The sequence below is a fragment of the Pinus tabuliformis genome, chromosome J, assembly GCF_031772625.1.
Source record: "Pinus tabuliformis cultivar Carrire ecotype Pingquan chromosome J, CPIR1, whole genome shotgun sequence".
NCBI lineage: Eukaryota > Viridiplantae > Streptophyta > Pinopsida > Pinales > Pinaceae > Pinus > Pinus tabuliformis.
In genome coordinates, this window is record NC_142295.1 from 527,461,327 (window position 1) to 527,472,200 (window position 10,874).

Consider the following 10,874-nt stretch of genomic DNA (forward strand, 5'->3'; position numbering starts at 1 on the left):
TTGATTTTTTTCTTCATTTCAAACTGTTTTGGAAATTGCAAGTCCGATTGCAAATCATATTCTTCATAATGGAAACTGTTCTCTTGGTTTCGCATATTCATTTGGTTAGTATTCAAAGATCTAATTTGCTCATTTGTTGTAGTCCCTAAATCACCCCATGTTGGATTGATGTTATATGTAAATTTGGCTTCATTGGCTTGAATTGTTTTTTCATGTAATGTATATGCAGAGAGCCACGTAGGCAATTCTTGTTTCAATGTATTTTCAGAATTTTCAAATGGCATATATAATAATAATTTCTCTCAACAGAAGTTTTCAATATCATTGTGCTTGTTATATTTGACAAATCATATAACATTTGGTTTTTTCCTTTTAGATATGGGTGTGCCATCTTTCCTGTAATTTGATACAAATTCTGTAAGGCAGATTTTGCTAATGGAACTTGGGTGTCCAATGTAGTAGTCAATAATGGAATGGCACATAACATATTCTGAATCATCAGGTTCTTATTTCAAAAGAATAGGCGGTTTAAGCATAAATGTGCGTTCATCAACTGGAGATGTGTTTATGAATATACATTCCCTTGAACTACAACTCAATGGCAATGAAAGTGCTATATGCACTACTTGTTGAGCTGACATTTGTTGCAGATTGAGTAATGTATTTCCAAGTTTACGAATCATTTGCATAGCATCAATTTCATTTTTCTGATGCTCTTTGCGTATTCTTCTAAATGCATTTGTCATAGACTTGTCAATTTTGGTCATATATGAACTACAATATGATGCTGCGGCATATGCATTTAGCACAAATTGTGCATCTGTATTTGCATTCCATAAAGTAGGCATAGCCTTTGCAAAACTGTTATTCCAAATGTGAGAAGGTTTTCGTTTCAGGAAAATTGTTGGTTGCTTTACTGTATGTTGTAATAGTTCTATGTACTCACTTTCTGTTAGTCCTATTTCCAGGAGGAAATTTTCATGGGTTATTGAATCATTGTAGTTTGTTTGCTCCAAGAATGCCAAAAGTGATATTGATTTCTCGACGATTTTTTTATTTTGTGCATTGGTTGGCTCGATGATCATTGTTGATTTCATTGGTGGCATGGGGAAGTTGTATCTACAGTTTGAATTTTTTCTCTTCTTACAACTTCTTGTATGGTGATGTTTATGCAATTTAGCAACATCTGGCTCCAAATGATCTGTATTACAAGTTATGTAATTGTTAAGAAACTTCTCAATTTCTGAATTGCTTTGTTTTCCATATATTGGAGCATTCTCTATCCATAACAGTCCATGTTCATGTTCAGTTCCTCTATTTTGAAATTCTGTTACGAGATAGTAATTAGATATTTTTCCAAAGAATGTAGTATCTTGACATATCATTTGCTTTACAGCATTAATTCTATGTCTATAGTACTGGCTACATGTGACTGGATATTTTCTTATAAGGTAGTCAATGTCATCATCTTCTAATATATCAATAGCATTTTTACTTGCTTTATTTCTAAACAATGTGACCAGTGTATCTACTAATGGTTTCCATCGATGTTCTGCACTTGTAAATGTCACAAAGAAAGTTGGAGGTCCCAATTGTCGTATCATTGCAAATATGTTTTTCTTAATTTGTTCCAAATGAACAGAAGATATGCGAATGTTTTTGAAATCTATGTATCCAGTATCAGATTTCAATAACTTTTCCAAATTTGCTCGATACTTGACATCTTTTGCTAATATTTTCCTGCCTTTTAGTTGTCCTTTTCTTATTCGTACCCATATGCAAGAAAGCACTTTATCAATTATTATTCGCATTGTCTTGAAAAACAAATTTGTTGTATGATATGAGAAGTCACCACTTGCTTGTAACAATTCCCATTGTACAATTTTTTGGTAGCTAAACCTATTTGTGATGTCATGATCACGTGCATCGCCATAAAATAATGTTGGAAAGTTCATTTCTTCTGCATATTTGTCCTTGAAAATCCCCAGTGGTCGTTGTCCTTCAGTAGGTGCTAGTTAAATAATCTTGTCTTCCAAATCGTAGATGCGTTGTGACTCTATTAATCCATGCACCAATGTTTCAGTAGGTGCTTCGTTATTTGCATCACTGTCTGTATCACTTTCATTGTCGTTGTTTGAATTTTGTACAATGTATTGATTATTCTCTTGTAAAACATGGGCCCAATTCTCATTTATACAAATGTTCTCAGCTTTATAAAGACTTCTAGAACGTAGTTCGTTCAATGCTTTCATGACAATAATTGGACGTACTTTACCTGTTTGGTATGCATTTTTGTATTGCAAACGTCTTTTTAATGCAACTGCAATTGTCATTGTATCACTTAGATATTGTGGCAATGCTTTTTGCACAACGTCCATATGAACCGGTACATTGATAATTGATCTTATTAAGCCAATTTTTGATCGCCTATATCCCCATTGTCTGATTTGTGCAAATGAAATTCTCAATGACACAAGTCTTTCTTCTAGATCTGAAAGTGTATTTACAGTTGGCAATGGAATGTTACGTCTTATTTGTTCAGGTGTTGCAAATTGTGGAAGCTTTCCATTCTTGAGTTATTTTTTGCAAGCAACACATATGTTTTCATTGCTGAAGGTCCTATTGTTCAATGTCAAATTCGTATGCTTTTCTTGCAACTCTATAGTGAAGAATCTGATATTTTTTGCAAAATGCAATCTAGTACAAACTGCACATGTATTCCTAGGCGTGTCTTCAACTTGTTCCATATAAATCTGTACTGCATCTTTCTTTCTTTTCATTCTTGACTTCTTATTAGAAGATGCTTTTTTGCATATGTCATTGCATTTGCTTCTTGTACATATGAATTGCTTCATTTGGTGATAAGTAAACTTATGACACCTGGGCAATTTTTGCAAGCAAGATGCTATTTCAAATTCAATCTTGTTATCGAGATGTATGCGAGGACTAGATTGTTGATTTTGGAGTACATGCTTATGACAAAAGATGTTATCATTGTTATCTACATCACTGCATTTGCTTTTTGTACGTATGAATTGCTTCAGTTTATGATAATTGAGCCTACGATGCTTAGTTGGTCGCATTTGTTCTAAATGAGATAATAGCTCAAATTGAATATTATTGTTAAAATGTACTTTAGATATACATTGTTGTTTTTCTAGTAAAAAACAATCAATGTTGTCAAGCACAATGCATTGTAATTTGAATTTTTCATTGTCAACATCTATTATTTCTTCCATCATTTCCAATTGCTTACCAAAGTTGCTAATGCAAGAACTAGGTTGTTGATTTTCTAGTACATGATTATCACAAAAGATGTTATCATTGTTATGTACATTGGTGCATTTGCATTTTGTACGTATGAATTGCTTTAGTTTGTGATAATTGAGCCTACGATGCTTAGTTGGCTGCATTTGTTCTAAATGAGATGCTATCTCAAATGCAATATTATTGTTAAAATGTACTTGAGATATACATTGTTGTTTTCCTAGTATATGCTTATGATGCAACTGATTACAATCCTCTTTTGATTCCATGTAAACTTGTTGAGAATTATGAACATATTTTTGTATCATTGCGTGGTAGTGAATATGTGATGTATCTGTCCTGAATGACATGATGTTAAAAATATGATTGCATGTTGAATAAGCAGAACTGTAACTAACAAAGTTATTAGCAACAGAGGACCATACCTGGATATTAACTTTGAATATCACATATATCCATTGCAAACAGAATGGTCCGCCTTCTACCTGTCCTTTCTCATATGGCATTGCCATATTTATGAGATATTGTTGCCAGTTGTTATTCATTGCATAGTGTATCACATCAAGTACTAGGTATTGTTCTAAACAATGTAATGCATCTCGATTCTTATGCATAAGTGCATTGCAAAAAGATTGGACAATGTAAAGTCGCAAACACTATGCATCGAATTCTGTTGCCACTAAATAGAAAATTGCATTAAAGAGACTGTCACCACAATTAGATGTCATTTTCTTTGCGATCGTTAATTCATTTAAAAGCATATTATCTACAATATGCATCCAATGGCTTTCAGTATCTTTGCAAATAGATGACAGGTAGATATTAGACTGGTTGAAAATGCATATTGGAAACTTTTGGTAAAGCAATGGTTCATAATGACCACTAACAGGATTTGCATCATGAAAGAGAATGCAATATGGAATTGTATTTTCATGTTGATTAAAAAGAAAATATCTTGTTTTTCTTGTCAATGACCAAACTGCAATTGATATATCTAGCCATTTAGCTAACCAACGTATGCAAAAGGTATCGCCCCATAAACCTCGGTCAGACTCCTTTATATTTGTAGATGCAGAACAACGCATTCTATGAAGATATGTACCAATATCATTAATTCCATGTAACTCGTATAGGAAGTCAGGTGCTAGTTCATACTCATATGACTCTATTGCTTCAACATCATTATTGTTTAAGCAAAAAAGAAAATGTTCTATTAACCCATTTCGTAGTTCATTTGAAGTATAACGAAAATGTAGAAGCATTTCGAATGAGTCAAATAGACAATCTCCTACAGTATATGAAAATGCATTTAATCTAAAAAGACCATTTCTTTTTAAGACAGTATCAATGCTGTCAGGCAAAATGCATTGTAATTTGGATTTGTAACTATCAACATCTATTATTTCTTCCATCATTTGCAATTGCTTACCAGACTTTCCTTCTGCAATTGTCTTCTACAGCTTTGCAAAAAATATTGATCAAATTAGCAAAAAGTGAAGATGATTGTTTTGAACAAAATATATATATTAAAACAATAGGCTCTTGCATTATGTTGCCAGACAAATATCAAATTTCTAGCAACAAGTCATATTTATAAATAAATAAGGAATTGGAAATGGAGAAATTGCTTTGGAGAACAATATAACTTGACAAAAGGAAGCAGTGGAAAGACATAATGAAAAAAGGCAGCATAACTTTGGGAGGCAAAGACATAATGAAAAAATGCAGCATAACTTTGGGAGGCAGGGAGTGAAAAAGAAGCTCCAAAGGTAATGAAGCTTTTGTCTAAACTCTTACCTAATAAATTGACTGTGAAGATGCCTCAGATATTTAAATATTTTTCCAAATTTCTCATTTTAAATACAGGAAGAATCCTTAATCGTTGCTTGGAATCCCTTGAGGAGTAGGTTTTGAGAACCTTCTAGGTTGATGGGCAACTTTTTAGTTTAATCTATTATATGATTATATATTACTTCACATTTTATGACTTTGTCCTATTGTCCATAATCATGCTTTTGTTTCCATCCTTATTTTATTCAAAAAATGAAGGCCACAGAACAAAATTTACCATACAATAAGTATGCATAAATAATCAACATAAATCTATCTTATATAATTTCAATCATTCATATTCATATGAAAAATAAACAGAAGGTATGTCGTACGGAAGGTTTTGGGTTTGGAGATGAACGTCCACTTCATTCATGTAAAGGATCTAAAAGGTCCCATGAGGCATGACTGTGGGAGTAACAGTTTGACTAGAATAAGTGGATCCTAGAGTGGCTACATAGCCTTGCATTGGAAAGGGGTTTTGCAACATGGTAGGTTGTGACATCGAAGGTGGATTGGGTCACCTTGGCCGTAGTGCGATCAGCCCGCAGAGCCTGTTGAACAATCCACTTGGGGAGAGCCCTCTCACATAATAATACTAATGATTGTGAACAAATATTATGGACAACTAGAGGTTTATTTTCAAATATTTCAAGATTTCGAGCCTTCCGCCTATCCCATACTACAAATAAAGGTAATGCTTTATATCTACTTTTTCGATTAAACCACCACTTGAATAAGGAATCCAATGAATCAAAGGTGCTTAAAAACCTGAACATGTTACATTAGGCTACTCAAAACCTCCACAAACATAGGGAAGAATATGAAAAGATGTGAAACATCCTCCTAGGACTTATAATAGAAAATACACCTACCCAGGCCTTTACATTACCATTGGAGATAAAGGAAAAAGTGAAAGGGTTCCTTTAGAGTATGTCTGATATCTACCACTTTGGCCTTCTAAGTTACTCATATTTCATTTTCTTTTATTATTATATGACCATAACAATGCATCGATGCAATAAACCATTCATTTGTAGTTTCAAGGAGCCAAAATCTAAATTATATATATTAAGTGAAGAGAGCTTTGGACACAATGAAATTACACACATGCGGCAATTATGTTATTGAAATTCACCCTTGATACTTAGCTTGATAATTTGACAACTTATATTTATATTATAATTCTGATAGAGTTAGGGTTACTCTTATGAGTGAGGAATGGTAGTTTCCAGAGTTGAAATAGGCATCAATGCTATCATTTTCAATAAATGTTTAATAATTGATAATGATAGGCTATGATATAGAGATTTTTGAATTACTTGATAACACGCTCGATATACATGTTTCAGAGGGTGGAATTTTAAATTTGATGTGCAATCTAATATTATATAACTAATTATTTATTGTTTGATGGCTCATTAAGGCTAATCTACTAAACTATAAAGAGACTCGCAACTTCAGGTCATGTTCTAACTTCTCTGTCTAAGAAACATTATATGCCTTAACAACTCAATCTATGACATGCAAGCAATCTCTCAAAAAATTGGGACCACATCCTTCGGAGTAGGATTTAAGTCATGCTCGCACTCCAAAAGTTCAGAATATCTTATTGAAAGTAGAATAAAATCCCTTAAAAAATTTCATGCATAAAAAAAGTACACAGATCACATTCTCCTGGATACAACATTCTACCGTCCTCTGTAGTTAGCTATTGACATCTCAACCAACATGACAAGCCTACTAATAATGTAATGCAACTTGGAAAACTAAAGAGATGTTGATTATAGGTGGCCTCTTGAAAGTTCACTTGAAAACGCCCTACAAAATTACTTTCCTCTGTTCTCAGAGTAGGCAATATCATACTTGCCAGTTTCAAAAATACCTTGGCCTTCATAACTATTTCAGAGAGTAGCACAACTTTAGAGCTACTATGTTGAGTAAGTGTATTCTTGGATGTTGACGAGTGTTCACTGAAACTACTTTATCATCACAATCCTTTTTTTATAAATATGTAAAAGGTAATATCCATTTTCATGAAAGAGAAGAGGGCTTTTTGTGTTTCTTCCAAAAAAGATATGGCATTATCCTTATAATTTATCTCACATAAATCATTAGATGTATGAGGCTAGTGTCACCTCTCTCTTGAGAAAACCTCAGGTGCCTTCCTTTCAGGCTTCGGTTGGCAGTAGGTGGAAACAAACAACTAATGCCAACTTTGTCATCTGGCCATTCCCACTATATTTAATCCGTTTTTGAAATTTTAGCCTCCTTTTCTAATCACCAAGCTCTACAAGGAGACCAACTGGCTCCCCTTGAATTAAGGGGATCTCTTTTACATTATATTTGTTTCAAGCAGCCACAATCTAAATTATATATATTAAGTGAAGAGAGCTTTGGACACAGTGAAATTACACACATGCGGCAATTATGTTATTGAAATTCATCCTTGATACTTAGCTTGATAATTTGACAACCTATATCTATATTATAATTCTGATAGAGTTAGGGTTACTCTTATGATCAGGTAAATATGAGGTGTACCCACTAGGAAATATTAACTATTATAGTATAAATGATGACATCGACTTATAACAATGTAAATTCATCTATTGGTTAGTGACGAATGGTAGTTTCCAGAGTTGAAATAGGCATCAATGCTATCATTTTCAATAAATGTTTAATAATTGATAATGATAGGCTATGATATAGAGATTTTTGAATTACTTGATAACATGCTCGATATACATGTTTCAGAGGGTGGAATTTTAAATTTGATGTGCAATCTAATATTATATAACTAATTATTTATTGTTTGATGGCTCATTAAGGCTAATCTACTAAACTATAAAGAGACTTGCAACTTCAGGTCATGTTCTAACTTCTCTGTCTAAGAAACATTATATGTCTTAACAACTCAATCTATGAGATGCAAGCAATCTCTCAAAAAATTGGGACCACATTCTTCGAAGTAGGATTTAAGTCATGCTCGCACTCCAAAAGTTCAGAATATCTTATTGAAAGTAGAGAGTGCATAGGTATAATAAGTGCATTAAAAACTATGGATATGGATTGATAGGTCTAAATTTTCACTATCCAATGATCTAGCTTCTAACCAAGGAATACATGAAGGAGTACAAGTTGCCTAAAAGAGAATAATTAGACCACTAGAAGGAAATTCAAGAAAGATGAGGATATTCACATGCACATGACACAGATTAGACTGATTACAACCTCAACAACATCCATAGGAGCATCACCTTCTCAAAATCAGTTTGAATATTGGTTGCATACGTACATGTAATGAATTTAGTTAGAGGGAGATTGCTAGTGCCCAAATTTTCATATTTTTAGCACTTGTCCAATACATTTTTGTCGATATTTTTCTCATTTCCATCTCATATTAATACCTTGTTCATACACAATGATTCATTTTTGGTCAATCTATGATTATCCTATTAAAATTCCATTTCAGTGTTTATTCTTATGAAATGCTTATATTTTTAACAATGGTAGAATAAGTGTTGAAACTTGCTAAATAGTTATTGCAACTCCTATGTGTAGTATTTCCAACTCTACTTCAGTATAGGTGTTTCAATTCTTGAGTGTATTTTATACAAATTTATTTGAGTTATGGACATAATTTCTACAACTTTGATTTGTTGCCATCATTGATACAAATTTGTTTGCAACAACTCCCACCTTACTATGACGTGGATCTTGCCTCAGTAGGGATGCTACAACTTCCCCCATGGTTTTTGTTGCAACTATTGAGAAATTATGCTATAATTCTATGACAAGTATTCCAGGGTATCAGTGAACCGAGAAATTGTTTCCCATGAATTGGAAAGACAATAAACAATCATATTTTGTCATGAAGATGAGTAAAAATAGAAGATAGGAAACTAAAAAAATATGATGACTCAATCAACACTTGCCACATAGCTTATTAAATGAACTTATGCCTAATTTTTGTTATCTTTTAGAAAATTGATGTAACAGGATGGAATGGAACGATCTGATTGACATGGATCTCCATCTGTTTTTTTAATTAATTTATATAGAAACAAATATGTATAAAAACATTCACTCTCCTTCACAGACACACAATGGTTGATGAAGGGCATATGTATGAGAATATGATTCTTTCTATTTTTTCTACAACATTCTACCGTCCTCTGTAGTTAGCTATTGACATCTCAACCAACATGACAGGCCTACTAATAATGTAATGCAAATTGGAAAACTAAAGAGATGTTGGTTATAGGTGGCCTCTTGAAAGTTCACTTGAAAACGCCCTACAAAATGACTTTCCTCTGTTCTCAGAGTAGGCAATATCATACTCGCCACTCTCTCTTGAGAAAACCTCAAGTGCCTTCCTTTCAGGCTTCGGTTGGCAGTAGGTGGAAATAAACAACTAATGCCAACTTTGTCATCTGGCCATTCCCACTATATTTAATCCGTTTTTGAAATTTTAGCCTGCTTTTCTAATCACCAAGCTGTGCAAGGAGACCAATTGGCTCCCCTTGAATTAAGGGGATCTCTTTTACATTATATTTACCTTGACTACAACATTGGTGAAATCATTACAAGGTTTATACTCTGCTGTGGTTTTTATCATTATGATTTAGGTGGGTATCCCTTGAAAAGCAGACAAGAATCATCTGTTATGTGTGACACGACTTCCAGTGCCTACACAATACCTCACCTCATCCCCACGCAATCCATTGATTTTGTGCTTAGGTTTATTCATTAACTTCTGAACATCTGGTTTTAGGAATATTCTTGTATATGCAATTGGGTCTATAACAAACAAAACACGCTGCAGAAATTGGCCCTTGTACGGTTCAAATACAACTCTAGAAGCTTCACTGGAAAAAGAAATATGCCAATGCTGTAAGGAATAACAAATGTTCATATACTACCAATTTATTTAATTTTTAGAGTGCATCTAAAATTGTTTAGGAAAAAAAACAATTTTAATTCATTAAGAAATTGTTGTTTCCTTGTTGCAGTCCTTAATTTGAATAGTCATACAATGCTTGTAGGTATTGGATGGTCGACAGGGACCCCTATTGACTAATTATGCTAGACCACAAGTAGGTACATTAATGGTTACTACAGGATCAAAACTCTGTCAACATGTATGTTGTCTTACTAAATTCTTTTCACTTTGCATCTTCAAAGCAATATCTGTATGAATTCTATGATTTTCTTTTATTTAGAATCCTCTTAATGTGTATGTACATGGCTTCTTTTTCAGTAGTTTACTTAGCTACAAATTGTTTTGCAATCCATGAAAACATTATTGGTGCAGAGGACTGGCCCTGTTTGTCTTTTTGTTTAAACCATGTGTTTACTAAATATTACTAAATGTTTATAAAGATATGCTTAGTTGATAAACCAGTTAGAAGTGGATCAAACGCAAACCTCAATATATGTTTAGATAGACCAATGATGGAAAGCTAGAAACGAGACGAGGAAACATCAAAAGAGTGTAGTCAATCAAGTCTACTTAAGAAAGAAAAGATTAGACAAGCTAATTGAGCACCAGACAGTGCATCACATATTCACTGTTTGAGCTAGCATTTAGGAGGCTAGACAGAATCACTTGAAGCTGTACTGCTTCTGTGTTGATTTTATGAAGGCCTTTCACCCTGCCTCTTTATATGCTTCGAAAGTTTCACTCTCCAAATTGTTGTCTGCGACAAGAAATTGATTGGGGGAAAATATTTCATCAAGGGGCGTGATGCTGAAAATAAACCTTTGAATCTCTC